At 45.5% G+C, this 14,577-nt stretch overlaps 1 long non-coding RNA gene across 2 annotated transcripts in view; it reads left to right on the top strand.

Moving 5' to 3' along the window:
• LOC148003650 (uncharacterized) overlaps window positions 1–14,577 on the top strand; it is a 36,441-nt gene that overhangs the window by 17,987 nt on the left and 3,877 nt on the right. The window lies entirely within an intron of this gene.

Raw genomic sequence — 14,577 nt, 5'->3', positions numbered from 1 at the left:
TCAAATCTACATGACAGTTTCAAAGAAAATAGTACCTTACATAAGAATACAGAAATCCTGACAGTATAGTGTATTACAGTATTCTTAATTGGGCCTTGGAGCACATAACAGGGCTGTGGAGATATAGAGCAAGGACTCATTCTCTAGCATTGGCAGCTATCATACCTACTAATGGCATGTAGGAACTGGACACTTGAAGAGGGAGATGTGCTGCGAATATATGACATTTCCAGGGAATCAAAGATGCATATTATGGGCTTGAAAGGCATGTAATGAGTAAAGCAGGGAGTGGTGAGGTCATTTATTGAGCTTATCTTCACTTGCAATTATATCACTGTGAAATGTGAATCAGGAGCAGAAGAATCCAGCAGCCAATGAAGGGCTTTTTCTCAAGTAAAGATTAATATAAGGACCAACAGTCAAAATTTTTTGCTAATCAGTATAGCATGTAAAATTTGCCTAAATCTCAAGTGATAAATAACCCCTTCTTCCTCTGCAGCATGCACATGGTTTCTAATCAGACGTGATGACATGCTGTTCACTCATATTGAACTCTTTTTCATGATCCTTTTAGCTTCTACTTGATTATTTATTCATTTATTTTTTCACTGATTGTTTGGAAAAATCATGTCATGCCCTTTCATCATGTTCACCTACCAGTCTTCCCATGTTTGCCCCCTTTCCTTTGATCTTCCCCTCTTCTTCCTCCCAGAGAGGAAACAAAAGTCTATGGTATACAGTCCATATAGTCACTGGAACATGGTCAAACTCTTAGAGGCCAACCCCCAACAAAAGAATGAGTCTTCCTCTGCCTCCATCCAAGCCAGAAGCCATCAACTGAGAATATTTATGAGGTAGACTGGGGACAATGGAGTCAGCTCTCTGTCATCTATGCCCTCTATGTCCTTGCCTATACCTCAGTGCTGTAGGCTGCTGCATGGTGGGCCAGCTCTCCCATAGACAGTAACACAGCCTCAGACAACAGCCCTGATCATGGGCATCCACATGGGCTTTGGTGATAACACAGGCTGCAGACATCAACATGTTGCTTGGCCATATCAGGACCACTGACTCAATCATGGTACCCAGCACCCAGCAGGGGCCCAGACCACCAGCCTAAACCTCAGATGGTATTACAGTCTACATCACCATGTCTCACAAAGCAGCAAATTTGAGAAATCACTGAGGCATCAGGCAGCTGCACAGATGGCATACATCCACATGAATCTCAGGCTTCCTTAAGGTCTAGACCCATGGAGCATGACTCTGACATTGACTCATTGCTGTATTAACCAGGGTTTTCTAGAGTCCCAGAACTTATGAAATGTCTCTATATATTAAGGGAATTATTATAATGACTAATAGTCCATAGTCCAAATAATGTAATAATGGGTGCTGTGAATGGAAAATCTAAAATTTTAGTAGTTGCTAAGTTGAACAAGGCTAGTTGTCACAGCTGGTCTTCTGTATATACACTGAAATCCTTTAGAAGCAGGTTCCAACAGATAATGCAGGCAAGTAGCTTGTACTAAGAGTACAATGAGTAGAATGAGTTTTCCTTCTTCAGATGTCCTTCTGTAGTCCTCAAGCAGAAGGTGTGGCCCAGATTAAAGGTGTGTATTACCAGACCTGGATTTGGAAATTGCTTTATCCCAGGCTGACCTTGAACTCAGAGACTAGTTTGGCTTCATCGCTTGAGATTAAAGGCTTGTACTACCTTGCCTGGGCCTATAATATTCATGGCCATTATGCCTCAAAATTTCCATGTCAAGATTCAGATCATACATCTATGTCTTCCATTCTCATGATCTGGCTCACAGGTGTGCCCTCTATCTCAGAACTGTAGTTCATTCCAGATGTAGTTAAGTTGACAACAAGGACAAACAATCACAAGTAGCATCGTGGCCTACAGTGATTCTTCGAGGTTGTCCAATCTAGAAAGTGAACTTCTCCTCATTTCCCAGAACCAGTGGTTTCCTCTAGCTGGGAACCAGGTTCTAGGACTGAGTCTCTGTGAGCATGTACTCCAGGCTATTGTATACCATTCTGCCAATACTACTGGGCAATGACAACATCTGCATGACAGCCTTCTCTCTGTGTCCTCTTAACACCAACATGTCTCTAGTTCCACCTTTCTCCATAGTTCATATGAAAAGCTCTCAGGGAGAACTTTCCCTCGGGATGGAGACCCTCTAACTCCAAAGACCAGACCGAGACACCACAGGATGCAATCAGCAAGAGGATTTGGTTTATTGTCGGGATACACAGGCACAGGCACCTGCGGGCGCTTCAGTCACTCAGGGGACTGGCGCGCCCCACGGAACCAAGGATGGGCTTTTATAGGATTTTGGGGAGCAGAAGCAAGCATACAGAAGCAGATGCATGGTTACAGGGATATAATTGGTGGATTCTAATATGGCAAGGGTTTAGCCCGGGGGCAAGTTTCCTAGCTACCTTCCTGAAACATAAGGACTGACTCGGCCCCCCCAAGGGTTCAGCCCGGGGGAAAGTTTCTTAGCTACCTTCTTGGAACATAATGGCTGACTCGGCCCCCCACCAGGGTGTGGGACCTCTCCGGGGCTTTTCTCATTGTCAGGTGCTCAACAGCAGTCCTCCTGTTGCCAGGCCTTCAACCAAACACATCTTGTTTGGCAGCCGCTGTGTACTCAGTGTTCTAACCTTTCTCTGAACCAGTCATCTTAAATATAGCCTTGCAAAATGGCGTTACTGCTGCTAAGCTGGGGTCTTTCATTCCCCCATTTTTTTTGTTAACTTTGAGTGAAATCTTTCACTCGACTTGGTCAAGAAATTTCTGTCTGGTGGGGGCTTATTCCCTCACTGACTCTAGGCCACAAAAGGGCTAGGAGGAGCCACGTAGGAGTTTTAACTTTAAGGGGTTTGGAGTGCGCTGAACTCTCCAGGTCTGGGGTGTAGTGTTGTGATTAGTCAATTCCTCAGACCGGACTGCCTTGACGTGTGGTGCGTGGATCTAAGGAGGACGGTGTAGGGTCCTTTCCACCGTGGCTCGAGATTCTTGGTCTGGTATCTGCGCACCCACACGGTGTCTCCAATCTGGAATGGGTGTGGCACCACCGGATGCTCAAGCTTGTCCTGGTAGGCAGCGGCCAAAGGTCTCCAGACGTCTCTCTGTACAATCTGTAGGGCCTGTAAATGGGCCCTCAGAGAAGGGCTGTCAGCAAAATCAGCAATGTTTGAATCAAAGAAATGGACAAATGGGGGTGGTGCTCCATACATTATTTTAAAAGGAGTTAGACCATGGGGGCCCGGGGTATTCCGGGCCCGATATGGAACTAGGGGAAGGAGGGCCACCCAATCCTTTGAGCCAGTTGCAAGCGTAAGTTTGGATAAAGTCTCCTTAATTGTTTTATTCATGTGTTCTACCTGACCTGAACTCTGGGGTCTATAGGCACAATGTAATTTTTTTTTTTTTTTTTTTTTTTTTTTTTTTTTTTTTTTTTTTATTAACTTGAGTATTTCTTATATACATTTCGAGTGTTATTCCCTTTCCCGGTTTCCGGGCAAACATCCCCCTCCCCCCTCCCCTTCCTTATGGGTGTTCCCCTCCCAACCCTCCCCCCATTGCCGCCCTCCCCCCATAGACTAGTTCACTGGGGGTTCAGTCTTAGCAGGACCCAGGGCTTCCCCTTCCACTGGTGCTCTTACTAGGATATTCATTGCTACCTATGGGGTCAGAGTCCAGGGTCAGTCCATGTATAGTCTTTAGGTAGTGGCTTAGTCCCTGGAAGCTCTGGTTGCTTGGCATTGTTGTACTTTTGGGGTCTCGAGTCCCTTCAAGCTCTTCCAGTTCTTTCTCTGATTCCTTCAATAGGGGATCTATTCTCAGTTCAGTGGTTTGCTGCTGGCATTCGCCTCTATATTTGCTGTATTCTGGCTGTGTCTCTCAGGAGCGATCTACATCCGGCTCCTGTCGGTCTGCACTTCTTTGCTTCGTCCATCTTGTCTAATTGGGTGGCTGTATATGTATGGGCCACATGTGGGGCAGGCTCTGAATGGGTGTTCCTTCAGTCTCTGTTTTAATCTTTGCCTCTCCCTTCCCTGCCAAGGGTATTCTTTTTCCTCATTTAAAGAAGGAGTGAAGCATTCACATTTTGATCATCCGTCTTGAGTTTCGTTTGTTCTAGGGATCTAGGGTAATTCAAGCATTTGGGCTAATAGCCACTTATCAATGAGTGCATACCATGTATGTCTTTCTGTGATTGGGTTAGCTCACTCAGGATGATATTTTCCAGTTCCAACCATTTGCCTACGAATTTCATAAACTCGTTGTTTTTGATAGCTGAGTAATATTCCATTGTGTAGATGTACCACATTTTCTGTATCCATTCCTCTGTTGAAGGGCATCTGGGTTCTTTCCATTTTCTGGCTATTATAAATAAGGCTGCGATGAACATAGTGGAGCACGTGTCTCTTTTATATGTTGAGGCATCTTTTGGGTATATGCCCAAGAGAGGTATAGCTGGATCCTCAGGCAGTTCAATGTCCAATTTTCTGAGGAACCTCCAGACTGATTTCCAGAATGGTTTTACCAGTCTGCAATCCCACCAACAATGGAGGAGTGTTCCTCTTTCTCCACATCCTCGCCAGCATCTGCTGTCACCTGAGTTTTTGATCTTAGCCAATCGCACTGGTGTGAGGTGAAATCTCAGGGTTGTTTTGATTTGCATTTCCCTTATGACTAAAGATGTTGAACATTTCTTTAGGTGTTTCTCAGCCATTCGGCATTCCTCAGCTGTGAATTCTTTGTTTAGCTCTGAACCCCATTTTTTAATAGGGTTATTTGTTTCCCTGCGGTCTAACTTCTTGAGTTCTTTGTATATTTTGGATATAAGGCCTCTATCTGTTGTAGGATTGGTAAAGATCTTTTCCCAATCTGTTGGTTGCCGTTTTGTCCTAACCACAGTGTCCTTTGCCTTACAGAAGCTTTGCAGTTTTATGAGATCCCATTTGTCGATTCTTGATCTTAGAGCATAAGCCATTGGTGTTTTGTTCAGGAAATTTTTTCCAGTGCTCATGTGTTCCAGATGCTTCCCTAGTTTTTCTTCTATTAGTTTGAGTGTGTCTGGTTTGATGTGGAGGTCCTTGATCCACTTGGACTTAAGCTTTGTACAGGGTGATAAGCATGGATCGATCTGCATTCTTCTACATGTTGCCCTCCAGTTGAACCAGCACCATTTGCTGAAAATGCTATCTTTTTTCCATTGGATGGTTTTGGCTCCTTTGTCAAAAATCAAGTGACCATAGGTGTGTGGGTTCATTTCTGGGTCTTCAATTCTATTCCATTGGTCTATCTGTCTGTCTCTGTACCAATACCATGCAGTTTTTATCACTATTGCTCTGTAATACTGCTTGAGTTCAGGGATAGTGATTCCCCCTGAAGTCCTTTTATTGTTGAGGATAGCTTTAGCTATCCTGGGTTTTTTGTTATTCCAGATGAATTTGCAAATTGTTCTGTCTAACTCTTTGAAGAATTGGATTGGTATTTTGATGGGGATTGCATTGAATCTGTAGATTGCTTTTGGTAAAATGGCCATTTTTACTATATTAATCCTGCCAATCCATGAGCATGGGAGATCTTTCCATCTTCTGAGGTCTTCTTCAATTTCTTTCCTCAGTGTCTTGAAGTTCTTATTGTACAGATCTTTTACTTGCTTGGTTAAAGTCACACCGAGGTACTTTATATTATTTGGGTCTATTATGAAGGGTGTCGTTTCCCTAATTTCTTTCTCGGCTTGTTTCTCTTTTGTATAGAGGAAGGCAACTGATTTATTTGAGTTAATTTTATACCCAGCCACTTTGCTGAAGTTGTTTATCAGCTTTAGTAGTTCTCTGGTGGAACTTTTGGGATCACTTAAATATACTATCATGTCATCTGCAAATAGTGATATTTTGACCTCTTCTTTTCCGATCTGTATCCCTTTGATCTCCTTTTGTTGTCTGATTGCTCTGGCTAGAACTTCAAGAACTATATTCAATAAGTAGGGAGAGAGTGGGCAGCCTTGTCTAGTCCCTGATTTTAGTGGGATTGCTTCAAGTTTCTCTCCATTTAGTTTAATGTTAGCAACTGGTTTGCTGTATATGGCTTTTACTATGTTTAGGTATGGGCCTTGAATTCCTATTCTTTCCAGGACTTTTATCATGAAGGGGTGTTGAATTTTGTCAAATGCTTTCTCAGCATCTAATGAAATGATCATGTGGTTCTGTTCTTTCAGTTTGTTTATATAATGGATCACGTTGATGGTTTTCCGTATATTAAACCATCCCTGCATGCCTGGGATGAAGCCTACTTGATCATGGTGGATGATTGTTTTGATGTGCTCTTGAATTCGGTTTGCCAGAATTTTATTGAGTATTTTTGCGTCGATATTCATAAGGGAAATTGGTCTGAAGTTCTCTTTCTTTGTTGTGTCTTTGTGTGGTTTAGGTATAAGAGTAATTGTGGCTTCGTAGAAGGAATTCGGTAGGGCTCCATCTGTTTCAATTTTGTGGAATAGTTTGGATAATATTGGTATGAGGTCTTCTATGAAGGTTTGATAGAATTCTGCACTAAACCCGTCTGGACCTGGGCTCTTTTTGGTTGGGAGACCTTTAATGACTGCTTCTATTTCCTTAGGAGTTATGGGGTTGTTTAACTGGTTTATCTGTTCCTGATTTAACTTCGATACCTGGTATCTGTCTAGGAAATTGTCCATTTCCTGAAGATTTTCAAATTTTGTTGAATATAGGTTTTTATAGTAAGATCTGATGATTTTTTGAATTTCCTCCGAATCTGTAGTTATGTCTCCCTTTTCATTTCTGATTTTGTTAATTTGGACACACTCTCTGTGTCCTCTCGTTAGTCTGGCTAAGGGTTTATCTATCTTATTGATTTTCTCAAAGAACCAACTTTTGGTTCTGTTGATTCTTTCTATGGTCCTTTTTGTTTCTACTTGGTTGATTTCAGCTCTGAGTTTGATTATTTCCTGCCTTCTACTCCTCCTGGGTGTATTTGCTTCTTTTTGTTCTAGAGCTTTTAGGTGTGCTGTCAAGCTGCTGACATATGCTCTTTCCTGTTTCTTTCTGCAGGCACTCAGCGCTATGAGTTTTCCTCTTAGCACAGCTTTCATTGTGTCCCATAAGTTTGAGTATGTTGTATCTTCATTTTCATTAAATTCTAAAAAGTTTTTAATTTCTTTCTTTATTTCTTCCTTGACCAGGTTATCATTGAGTAGAGCATTGTTCAATTTCCACGTATATGTGGGCATTCTTCCCTTATTGTTATTGAAGACCAGTTTTAGGCCGTGGTGGTCCGATAGCACGCATGGGATTATATCTATCTTTCTGTACCTGTTGAGGCCCGTTTTTTGACCAATTATATGGTCAATTTTGGAGAAAGTACCATGAGGAGCTGAGAAGAAGGTATATCCTTTTGCTTTAGGATAGAATGTTCTATAAATATCCGTTAAGTCCATTTGTCTCATGACTTCTCTTAGTCTGTCTACATCACTGTTTAATTTCTGTTTCCATGATCTGTCCATTGATGAGAGTGGGGTGTTGAAATCTCCCACTATTATTGTGTGAGGTGCAATGTGTGTTTTGAGCTTTAGTAAGGTTTCTTTTACGTATGTAGGTGCCCTTGTATTTGGGGCATAGATATTTAGGATTGAGAGTTCATCTTGGTTGATTTTTCCTTTGATGAATATGAAGTGTCCTTCCTTATCTTTTTTGATGACTTTTAGTTGGAAATTGATTTTATTTGATATTAGAATGGCTACTCCAGCTTGCTTCTTCTGACCATTTGCTTGGAAAGTTGTTTTCCAGCCTTTCACTCTGAGGTAGTGTCTGTCTTTGTGTCTGAGGTGTGTTTCCTGTAGGCAGCAGAATGCAGGGTCCTCGTTGCGTATCCAGTTTGTTAATCTATGTCTTTTTATTGGGGAGTTGAGGCCATTGATATTGAGAGATATTAAGGAATAGTGATAATTGCTTCCCGTTATATTCATATTTGGATGTGAGGTTATGTTTGTGTGCTTTCATTCTCTTTGTTTTGTTGCCAAGACGATTAGTTTCTTGCTTCTTCTAGGGTATAGCTTGCCTCCTTATGTTGGGCTTTACCATTTATTATCCTTTGTAGTGCTGGATTTGTAGAAAGATATTGTGTAAATTTGGTTTTGTCATGGAATATCTTGGTTTCTCCATCAATGTTAATTGAGAGTTTTGCTGGATACAGTAACCTGGGCTGGCATTTGTGTTCTCTTAGGGTCTGTATGACATCAGTCCAGGATCTTCTGGCCTTCATAGTTTCTGGCGAGAAGTCTGGTGTGATTCTGATAGGTCTCCCTTTATATGTTACTTGACCTTTTTCCCTTACTGCTTTTAATATTCTTTCTTTATTTTGTGCGTTTGGTGTTTTGACAATTATGTGACGGGAGGTGTTTCTTTTCTGGTCCAATCTATTTGGAGTTCTGTAGGCTTCTTGTATGTCTATGGGTATCTCTTTTTTTAGGTTAGGGAAGTTTTCTTCTATGATTTTGTTGAAGATATTTACTGGTCCTTTGAGCTGGGAGTCTTCACTCTCTTCTATACCTATTATCCTTAGGTTTGATCTTCTCATTGAGTCCTGGATTTCCTGTATGTTTTGGACCAGTAGCTTTTTCCGCTTTACATTATCTTTGACAGTTGAGTCAATGATTTCTATGGAATCTTCTGCTCCTGAGATTCTCTCTTCCATCTCTTGTATTCTGTTGGTGAAGCTTGTATCTACAGCTCCTTGTCTCTTCTTTTGGTTTTCTATATCCAGGGTTGTTTCCATGTGTTCTTTTTTGATTGCTTCTATTTCCATTTTTAATTCCTTCAACTGTTTGATTGTGTTTTCCTGGAATTCTTTCAGGGATTTTTGCGATTCCTCTCTGTAGGCTTTTACTTGTTTATTAATGTTTTCCTGTGCTTCCCTAAGTGTGTTCATGTCTTTCTTGAAGTCCTCCAGCATCATGATCAAATATGATTTTGAAACTAGATCTTGCTTTTCTGGTGTGTTTGGATATTCCATGTTTGTTTTGGTGGGAGAATTGGGCTCCGATGATGGCATGTAGTCTTGGTTTCTGTTGCTTGGGTTCCTGCGCTTGCCTCTCGCCATCAGATTATCTCTAGTGTTACTTTGTTCTGCTGTTTCTGACAGTGGCTAGACTGTCCTATAAGCCTGTGTGTCAGGAGTGCTGTAGACCTGTTTTCCTCTCTTTCAGTCAGTTATGGGGACAGAGTGTTCTGCTTTCGGGCGTGTGGTTTTTCCTCTGTACAGGTCTTCAGCTGTTCCTGTGGGCCTGTGTCTTGAGTTCACCAGGCAGCTTTCTTGCAGCAGAAAAGTTGGTCTTACCTGTGGTCCCGAGGCTCAAGTTCGCTCGTGGCGTGCTGCCCAGGGGCTCTCTGCAGCAGCAGCAACCAGGAAGACCTGTGCCGCCCCTTCCGGGAGCTTCAGTGCACCAGGGTTCCAGATGGTCTTTGGCTTTTTCCTCTGGCGTCCGAGATGTGTGTGCAGGGAGCAGTCTCTTCTGGTTTCCCAGGCTTGTCCGCCTCTCTGAAGGTTTAGCTCTCCCTCCCACGGGATTTGGGTGCAGAGAACTGTTTATCCGGTCTGTTTCCTTCAGGGTCCTGCGGGGTCCTGCCGCTCCTGGGCCCTCCCCCACGGGAGCCCAGAGGCCTTATACAGTTTCCTCTTGGGCCAGGGATGTGGGCAGGGGTGAGCAGTGTTGGTGGTCTCTTCCGCTCTGCAGCCTCAGGAGTGCCCACCTGACCAGGCGGTTGGGTTTCTCTCTCACCGGGTCTGGGAGCAGAGAGCTGCTGCCCACAATGTAATTTCTAATCAATCCCCAGCAATTTGGCCACCAACTGACTTACTTGGGAGACGAAAGCGGGCCCGTTGTCCGACCCCAACGCTTGAGGCATGTCATACCTGGGAAAGATTTCCTCGAGGAGCTTCTTGGTGACCATTTTTGTAGTCTCGTGTTTTGTGGGGAAGGCTTTGACCCATCCTGAGAAGGTGTCTACAAACACTAGGAGATACTTGTATCCATATATATCTGGTTTAATTTTAGTAAAATCAATTTCTCAATGGATGTCGGGACGGTGTCCCCTAGGACGAACTCCTTGTCCAATCATGGTCCTTTCCGGGTTAACCTGAGCGCACGCTTTGTAACTCTCAGTCACCTTTTGTATCGCTTTGTCCCAATTCAAAACAAAACACAGATTTATGTCTTCTCGATCTAGTAAGGTTTTTATCTTCTTAAACCCCAAATGGGTTAATTTATGTAAAAAGGAGATCAATTCAAAAGTCCTTTGTAGACCCACTGTTTTAGTTGAGGGTGGTAGATGGCCCCCATTTTTTTAGGAGCTCTATGTCCTCATGGGCATAAACCCAACTGGTTTGTCCCACTGGTGGGGGCGTGGGTTGGTCTGGGCTATTTAAGGTCAAGATTTGTTTGCTCATGGCCGCTTCTCGCGCCGTGGCATCGGCCAGCCGGTTTCTTCGTGCCTCTGGGTTGTGCCCTTTTTGGTGTCCTGGACAATGTATAATACTCAGTCTTTTGGGCAAGAATAGGGCTTCTAAGAGGGCCAGAATTTCAGCCTTATTTTTAATATCTTTACCCTCAGATGTGAGCAGCTCCCGCCTCTGGTAGATCTCCCCGTGGATGTGTGCTGTGGCAAAGGCATAACGACTGTCTGTATATACATTTAGCCTCTTACCTTTTGCCATCTTGAGCGCCTGAGTCAAGGCGATGAGTTCAGCCCATTGTGCGGAGGTACCAGCAGGCAGGGCTTTCGCCCAAATCACTTTGTCCTCCGTAGTGACCGCAGCTCCAGCCTTTCGCTCTCCCTCTGCCAAGAAGCTGTTGTCATCCGTGTACCATGTGTGGTCAGCATTCTGAAGAGGCTGGTCCGATAGGTCCGGCCTGGTTCTATGTACTTCTGTGAGGATTTGTAGGCAGTCATGCTGTTCTGCCTCCTCTGGTAGAGGAAGCAAGGTGGCAGGATTGAGGGTGACTACGGGCCCAAACTGAACCCGTTCCGCATCTAGTAACAAGGCTTGGTGTGAGAATTAGAGAGCCAGCGGTCTGGGGGCTGCTTTACCAAGGCCTCCACTGCGTGGGGTGCTAGGATGGTGAGTGGCTGTCCCAAAGTCAATTTTCCAGCATCTTTGATCAGGACAGCAATAGCAGCCACCATCCTTAGGCACGGTGGCCAGCCGGAGGCCACAGGGTCCAATTTCTTAGACAGGTAGGCCACAGGGCGTTTTCAGAGTCCCAACCTTTGTGTTAGGACCCCTTTAGCATACCCCTGTTTCTCATCGATGAACAGTTACTGAGCAAATTGTAAGGGTTTGGAACAGTCAGATGAATATCTTCTATCCTCTTGTTGACCTTTCTCAAGTCTTGTATTGGCCTATAATCTCTAGTGTCGGGTTTCTTAACAGGCAGAAGAGGCGTATTCCAAGGCGACCGGCAGGGGACTAGGATGCCTTGATCCAGAAGCCTCGTAATGTGAGGCCTTATACCTTGATAAGCTTCATGTGACAGGGGGTATTGTTTTATGGAGACTGGAGTTGTAGTGGCCTTTAACTGTATAATTAAGGGGGGCTGTTGGAGCGCCAACCCCAACCCACCAGTCTCTGTCCAAGCCAGTGGAAAATTCGTGACCCAAGTGTCTATTTCTAGGGATTGTGGCTTGTCCTGTCCCAGTTCATATAGTCTATATTCATAGAACTTGAAGGGGAGTTCCGTGGGGGCCAGTTATTCGGGCCCCTCCTTTCTCAAAATGAATTTGTGCTTTTAGTTTGGTGAGCAGATCACGGCCCAGCAGAGGGTACGGGCAGTCCGGAACATGTAAGAAGGAATGGGTCACCTTACCGGTAGCCAGCTGAACCCGGCGGTCCGTAGTCCATCGGTATTGTTTCTCACCAGTAGCTCTTTGTACCCAGGCCGTCCGGTCGCTGAGTTGTCCTGAAGCTTGGGTGAGGACTGAATGCTGGGCTCCTGTGTCTACCAGGAAAGTAACCGGCTGCCCCCCAACTTTAAGCGTTACCCTGGGCTCAGGGCGGGGGGGCTCCTGGCCCTGACCTCCCTAATCTTTATCTAGAGCCAAGAGGGAGGTTCGTGGTCAAGGCTTTCGGGGTCCGCCAGGCTTCTTGGGGCACTCTCTGGCCCAGTGCCCTTTCTCTTTGTAATAGGCACATTGATCTTTATCCAGCTTCAGCCCCTTTCGAGCTCCCCCCTATCTCCCTTCCTTTCTTGGCCCTGAACTACGGCGGCCAAGATTCGACTCAATTCTCTCTCTTATTAAAAATCTTTTCAGCTTCTTTAAGTAAATCCTGTAATGTATAGCCCTGCAAATTTTCTAACCTCTGTAACTTAGTCCTGATATCTGAAGCAGCCTGCCAGATGAAGGACATAGAGACACTCGTCATTTGTCCTGGGTCATCTGGGTCATAGGGAGTGTACATACGGTAGGCCTCCTTAAGTCTCTCTAGAAAGGCGGAGGGAGTTTCCCCTGTTTCCTGTAATACCTGTTTTACCTGAGCCAAATTAGTAGGGCGTCGTATAGCCCCTCGGAGACCCGCTAGAAGCAACTGGCGATAAAGGCGTAGGTGTCCCTTACCTTCAGCTGTATTAAAATCCCAGTTTGGTCCTCAGGCAGCTGGGTGGGACGCCCATCATCTCCCAGAACATGCTTTCTGGCCTCTAGGAACACTCCTTGTTTTTTTTTTTTTTTCCTGAGGTTAAGAGGGCCTGTAAGAGCTGTTGGCAGTCATCCCAAGTAGGCTGGTGGGTAAGTAAAACAGATCCTATTAGGTCGGTGAGTGCCATTGGATCTTTGGAGAAAGAAGGGTTGTGTTGTTTCCAATTGTAAATGTCAGCTGCTGAAAACGGCCAGTATTGGGTCTGGCCACCGGTTCCCTGTCTAAGTGGGAAAGCCTGGGAGGTTGTATCTGGCACCACCTCGTGCTTATTGCGCAATCTCCCTGCGACAGGGGAGAAACCCTTATCAGACTGTGGCCCGGCAACTGATCTGGCCGGCGGCTCTGCCTCCTCCGTTTTAGCCCGGCCTGTCAGAGAGAAGATCTATGAGAGGGGAGTTTGGGTCTGCCGGGAGGACAGGTTTCTTAAGACGGCTCTGATTTCACAAAGGTAGAGAGAGGAAGATGTGGCCGGCAGACCGGGCGGGGCCGAGGGGACAGGCTGGGGGTTGAGGGGAGGCCAATTCGGGTCAACGAAGGGTTCCGCCCGGGGGGGGGGGGGTTTAAGGCGAGACTCTCTCAAGTGATAATATAAGAAACCTGGTCAGGATGTCCGTGGACGACCCGATCTTTAACATGTAAAATAATGATCTTATTAAATGTGCCATTCACTGGCCATCCCGCTCCGAAAGTGGGCCACTCGGATGTGCAGAGAGTCTGTCATTTTCCTTTTTTAACCTCGACGGACTGGTTGTGTGCCCGGTCGTGGACGTCTTTCTAATGATCAAGAGTGAGACTTAGGGGCATTGTTAGGGACTGTCCCATGTTAGTTCTAAGGAAGATTAGAACACAGAGAAAACAAACAACACCAACAGTCAAACAAACAACAGACAGGCGTGCTGCACGGCTTTGGTACCAAACTGAAAGCAAAAAGTCAGATGGAGGTGGCAAAGGTCCGGGGCCCTCTGAAAGCCAAAAATACAGACAGAGGTGCCGTTAGTCCGGATCTTTCTCCTCTCCCAGATTGGGCCCCGAAAAGTCGGGCCCCAACACCCTTGGAACGTCTTCCAGGGCTGCGGGGCGAGAAGTCCGAGCTCGTCAGCTCCTTCTTCGTCCCGCCCAAATTCCAAACAACCTGGCTGAGCGCTCACAGAACAGACCTGGCTGAGCGCTCACAGAACAGACCTGGCTGAGCGCTCACAGAACCTGGCTGAGAGCTCACAGAACAGACAGAATAAGGCAGAACGAGACAAAATCAGACAGACAGACAGACGCCGGCCGGCTTACCTCCCAGTGGGTGGTCGGTGGTCCCTGGGTGGAGGATCTCCTTTCCCGGCCAACACACCAAATGAAAAGCTCTCAGGGAGAACTTTCCCTCGGGATGGAGACCCTCTAACTCCAAAGACCAGACCGAGACACCACAGGATGCAATCAGCAAGAGGATTTGGTTTATTGTCGGGATACACAGGCACAGGCACCTGCGGGCGCTTCAGTCACTCAGGGGACTGGCGCGCCCCACGGAACCAAGGATGGGCTTTTATAGGATTTTGGGGAGCAGAAGCAAGCATACAGAAGCAGATGCATGGTTACAGGGATATAATTGGTGGATTCTAATATGGCAAGGGTTTAGCCCGGGGGCAAGTTTCCTAGCTACCTTCCTGAAACATAAGGACTGACTCGGCCCCCCCAAGGGTTCAGCCCGGGGGAAAGTTTCTTAGCTACCTTCTTGGAACATAATGGCTGACTCGGCCCCCCACCAGGGTGTGGGACCTCTCCGGGGCTTTTCTCATTGTCAGGTGCTCAACAGCAGTCCTCCTGTTGCCAGGCCTTCAACC

Source organism: Rattus norvegicus, chromosome 9 (genome assembly GCF_021556685.1).
Source record: "Rattus norvegicus strain SHRSP/BbbUtx chromosome 9, alternate assembly SHRSP_T2T, whole genome shotgun sequence".
In the NCBI taxonomy this organism is placed as follows: domain Eukaryota; kingdom Metazoa; phylum Chordata; class Mammalia; order Rodentia; family Muridae; genus Rattus; species Rattus norvegicus.
Note: the sequence above shows the minus strand (reverse complement) of the source record. Positions and strands in the feature narration are given on the sequence as shown.